This window comes from Mytilus trossulus, chromosome 13, assembly GCF_036588685.1.
Source record: "Mytilus trossulus isolate FHL-02 chromosome 13, PNRI_Mtr1.1.1.hap1, whole genome shotgun sequence".
NCBI classification, from domain to species: Eukaryota; Metazoa; Mollusca; class Bivalvia; order Mytilida; family Mytilidae; genus Mytilus; species Mytilus trossulus.
This window is the reverse complement of record NC_086385.1, coordinates 57,835,525-57,841,578: the sequence shown is the minus strand read 5'-3', so window position 1 is coordinate 57,841,578 and position 6,054 is coordinate 57,835,525.

Genomic DNA, 6,054 nt, shown 5'->3' with positions numbered 1-6,054 from the left:
GTTATTATGGATAAATGATATAATGATATAATAATAAATGAATGTTTTTGCTTTTTATTGTCACAATTGTATTTTATAAAGATTCGGGTTTCAATATTTAATATCTTATGGAAGTCCAAACACTTGTATAATATAAAGCATTCGAATACATATATTAAACATAGTGTCTATAAAACTATCAGTCACAGTGTATGTAAAGTGCGGATCCTAAACTATCATTTTTACTTTATATGCCATAAATGTCTAATGTAGAATGATAAATAAACAGACGAACTTTTTTTAATTTTTGAAGAAAATGAAAAAAATTAGAAAAAATGTATATGTTCAGAAATACATAATACTAATAAAAACAAAGTTAGAGATGCGAGCGGGGTTTTATCGCGCCTAAAGCCATCCAGCTGTGAAATATATACCAAAATATGTGAATATTTAGGACATTTCACGAACAGATCGTGCAGGTGCTTTATAACTAACAGGTGAGATGTTGTTGCAGTAAAAAATATTCATTTTAATACAATTATTAAAGTTGTATATAAACGTAGAATATGTTTTGTCATTCAGTTTCTTCATATTTAACTAAATTCCACTATGATGATTTCGTAATGCTAGTCATGTTTACTGTCGAATAATGATATTATTCTTTCATTTTCACTGTGGAGCGAATCATTAGTATTGTATATGCGGTGCATTTTAACTGTATAATTTTTTTTTTATCTATTACTGCTCATTTCTTTAAGCATGTGGAGCAAGACTTTACTTGATTTGCTTGCTTTTTTTTATTGGATAATCATTATGATAACACCCAATTTAATTCAAATATTAAAAATATAGGTTAAACTATGCCTATTCATATTGTTTAAAAATGTCAATCTTATTTACAAAGTTTGTATAAACAATTATACAAACAAAGCAAGCAAGCCATCCACAGTTTTGCTTTACATGCATTAGGAAATTAGCTGTAAAGCCTTAATTTAGCCGACTTGCTCAAACAATAGATAAAGTAAGAGAAAGATTTGATAAAATTTAACTTACGGAGGAAAGTCTGGTTTTAAAACACTCAAATGTATTCCATTTAGTTTCTTATAAAGCGTATAGGGATCTTTATCCTTATTTTTTTTATCCATTTCCATGACACTTCACCACTTATTTCGTACATCTTGATATAGATTGCACCTTTGTTTTCCCGTTTAAAAGGTTTTACACTGGAACCCTTTATAACTTGCTGTCTGTGTGAGCCAAGACTCCATGTTGAAGACCGTATTTTGACGTATTATAATGGTCTACTTTTATAAATTGTGACTCTGATGGAGAGTTGTCATATTGTCACATAAGACATCTATAGATGGCTCAAAAACGAAACGAGACGGGATAAAAAAATCTACGCTACTTTTTTAATATATTTATAATTTGCTTAATATGAGTCAAAATAGAGTAAAATAGTGGGTCACATTTGGGTATAAGCGTCACGCCGGGTTGCCGATTTTTTGCAATCGTGACAGGTGATAGTCAAATGATTGTGTAGTGAAAAACGGGAAATGAAGTCTAGCGGGACACGGATAATAACAAAAAATTAGAACTGCATAGTATAAGCGGGATACGGGTATCTGACAAAACAATAAGCGGAATACGGGAATCTGCCAAAACAGTAAGCGGGATCCGGGATCAGAACCCCCCACCCCCACCCCCATGAGACCCCAGAATAAGACATTTTTGTATATTCATCCTATTGTTACAGTCATGCCTTCAATGCATGCATTTTTTTTTTTATATTTTTGGTCCCTTTTTCAATTTTGTGGGGTCCAAATTTATAGACAAAAGTCCTTTAATATAGATATTTGGAATTCGTTGACATGCTGAATCTAACCGTGTATCTAATTCGGGGATTTTTTGCCTAGTTGCTTAAATAGCCCACATAGAGTTCCAAAGGGTCTAAAATCAACAAACATGAATTGAAGCATGCATTTCGTGTACAATAACCCAAATGTGCATGGTTTTACCTCTGCGGTAGTATCCATTCGCGGATCTAGAATTTTTCATAAGTAGGGGCCCACTGACTGCCTAAAAGGGCCCGCTGCTGTCACGCTCCAGTGATTCCCTATATAAGTTAAAATCAAGGAGAAACGTAATCTGAAGAATACAATATGACATTTTGAGAATCGCTTTTGTTACAAGTTTGAAAAGGTATATATTTGATGAGGAATGAATGAGGAGTTTGTATTTCAATTTGTAAATACATGTATCATAAATCCTAAAGTCATCAACTAAGTTTTTTTTCATTTGTTGTAAGTGCATTTATCACATAATTCTACAATAAAAATTCCTCGCATCTTTGAAAATTCTACATTAATAATGACTGCACTAACAGTGATAATTCATCGCATCTATAGTTAAAATGGATCGCTGTCAATAATCGATATGCTATATTATGATGCTTTTATAACACTTATTTGAACTTTAATGCTATGTTTGTATATTATAAAGACATATCACAATGAAAATATGTTAAAACTTAACTTAAAATCCTTTAACTTGATATTTTCAAAACGTAAACAAATACAGTTTTCTCATGATCCTTTATTCTACAATAGACATACCCGCATATAACAGTAAAAATGAAGTAGCTGGATTCGCACTTTATATACACTGAGTCACAGATCATTTACCTTTAAAAATACAAAAACTTGTACAAGTTCCAATTCGTAAAGAATTATGAGAGACTATTATAATATATTACATAATTTTAAAACTTAGCATATTTTTATGATTTAGATTACATCAATGGCAATACATTAAAAAATATACTCTCAAAATTAATTCTTTCACTAGACATTATTCTTTTGTATTTGTATAAATTCTGTTCATTGTCCTAAAAATTGCATTGACTGGATGGAAAACTTAGGCAGCAACTATATGATTTGTATTACCATCTTAGAGCACTAGCTGTGCGTGTTCAATAACTTACCAATTTAAACTTACCTATTTAGTATCTATGATCCCCCCAGCTTCCCCGGAATTAATAACCATTACATAGCCCCTAAATTCAGACACCGGCTTCATCGGAATTACCATCTCTGTTCCTCGGCTGCACTTGGAATGATCATAATTCCAGAGCATTGCATTTGAATTAATTATCACTCCAGAGCACTCGTGTTCAGTCCCTTTCTGTCTTCACTGGAATACCTTACCATTCCAGAGAACATGTGTTCATCCCCGGCTTCATTGGAATAACTAACTGTTTCAAAGAACCTCTGTTCATTCCCGGCTTCACAGGAATTATTAACCATTTCAAAGCACCCGTGTTTAACCCCCTCCCCCCTTCCGTCTCCACTGGAATAACTTACCATTCCAGAAAACATCTGTTCATCACCGGCTTCATTGGAATAACTAACCATTTCAAAGAACCTCTGTTCATTCCCGGCTTCACAGGAATTACTAACCATTTCAAAGCACCCGTGTTTAACCCCCTCTCCCATTCCGTCTTTACTGGAATAACTTACCATTCCAGAGAACATCTGTTCATACCCGGCTTCATTGGAATAACTAACCATTTCAAAGAACCTCTGTTCATTCCCGGCTTCACAGGAATTACTAACCATTTCAAATCACCTGTGTTCCCCCCTTTTTTCCGTCTTCACTGGAATAACTTACCATTCCAGAGAACCTCTGTTCATTCCCGGCCTCATTGGAATAGCTAACCATTCCAAAGAACCTCTGTTAATTCCCGGCTTCACAGGGAGTACTTACCATTCAAGAGAACATGTGTTCGACTCCGGCGTCACTGAAATTAAAAACCATTTAAGGGAACCTGTATTTACCGACACCCAAGCTTCGACAGAATTACTCACCATTCCAGGGAACCTGTGTTCACACCCGAACTTTGACGGAGTAACGTATCATTCCAGAGTACATGTGTACATCCCCCTGATTCACTGGAATTTCTTACCATTCTGTAGCACCTGTGTTTATCCTACTTCATATGAATTATCTCACATATAACTGATGACAAGGTCATGGTGTTGGCCATTTTTATTCTATGTTTGGTGGAATACAATATGTTCAAAGTTAAGATGTGTAATTGAAGATGAGAAGAATATTTCTCATAGTTCACATTCTCTGTAAATAGATTTGTAAGTCAAAAACATCGAAAACCATAGTTGTCCAGTAGGAAATATTTGAGTATTGTATTCTAGGCTTTGTCACCTAGAATGAATAGAGTTATCTTTCTTTGTACTAATTATTTGTATTCGTATTGCAGGGTAACTATAATTACAACCCATTGATCCTGACGTGTTAATTCTAATATACGACCAGAAGAACCTGGTTGTATAGAGGTATTTTTTAAGAGACAAGTGCGTGTGATTTTTGGCGTTAATCAAAAGTTGTGTGTTTTTCTGTACTGTTTATTTGTGTGTGTTATTTGTTGATTAATCTACTGATCGAGATTAAACAATATAGGGTGGGTTTGGGATCCACAAAAGCTAGTTTAACCCCGCCGCAAGTTCGTATTCCTGTCCCGAATCAGGCCATAGTCAGTATAGTTGTCTTATTAAAAAATTTTAATATTTTTACCTTTGTAAAAATTTTTTCATGTTATAAGTTACCAATACTTAATATAGATCATTATTCTTCTCGAATGTATTAATTTATCAGTTATGTATGTTTTATGTATGTACATGTATGAATGTATTCATTTATCAGTTATGTATGTACATGTATGTATGTATTTATTTATGATATATTGTATTTGCATATATATCTTATATTTGTACTGATGAGCCTTCATAGATGATCCCGTTCGAGTACATGTAGATCTGAATTTTGGTTGGGTCGTGATGTTCCAACTTTTTATTTTGTGTTTCGTATACTGTTGTTTGCTTATTTCATAGATACAGGAAGATGTGGTGTGAGTGCCAACGAGACAACTCTCCATCCAAATAACAATTTAAAAAAGTAAAGCATTTGCTAACCCCGAACAACAAGCTATAAAGGGCCCCAAAATTACTAGTGTAAAACCATTCAAACGGGAAACCCGACGGTCTACTCTATATAAAAAAAACGAGAAACGAGAAACACGTATAAATTACATAATAAAAACTATAGTACAGATGGATGCACTCCTAACCTGTACAGCAAGTTAACTTGATAACCAGTCATTTGGACTGGTCAAAGTTAACCTGTGACCGAATATAGGACTGCTCTGACCAGTCCTAGGACCAAAATCTAGTTAACTTGAAAAGCGGACTTGGTCCTAGGACTGTTTTTATGTCTGCCAAAAAGTTAACTTGGAAACAGGTCCGCTATTGATATAAGTTAACTTCGAACCAGTCCTGTCATAAGTTAACATAAGTTAACTTCGGAACCAGTCCTGTCATAAAGTTAACATAAGTTAACTTGGAAACCGGTCCTGCCACAAAGTTAACTTCTGCTTGGACAAATCCGATCAAAACCAGACCTGTTCCCAAGTTAACTTTTGACTGGTCTGCTCAACACTAAGTTAACTTGTAACCAGGACCGCTCTTCGTTGATTTAAAAAAAAATAATATCTTTGTTTCGTAGTATAAACATAGAAAATAAAGTAATTTGAAAATTAATACTCCGTTTTATGAACAGGATTAAATACAAATATTTGAAAATAAGTACGCGCAGAACGTAACAAAAATTTATCTGTGATCTGACAATCTATCTATTATAAAAACGATCTCGGTTACAATGATAACAGGCACTGAATATATATATATATATATTCCGAGATCAAATTCAATCATATTATGTATATTTTTAAAAATAAGTATATTTGATTTTAGGTGTATACGTCTTTGTTAGTTATACATCCTTGAACTATGCAGCCACAATCAGCAATAATTTTATTCATTTAAATAATGACTACAAATTTTTGTTCGCCTAAATTAAGGGTGCCAGCATGTCCTCTTTTTACTCAAAATACTGATACGTAACAAAATTTCAGTAGTTTTGATGCCTCCAGTTGACTTGTACAACAAAATTATTTGACCGCATCCACCAAAACTGACCTTATATGCACTTTAATTTGTAAAT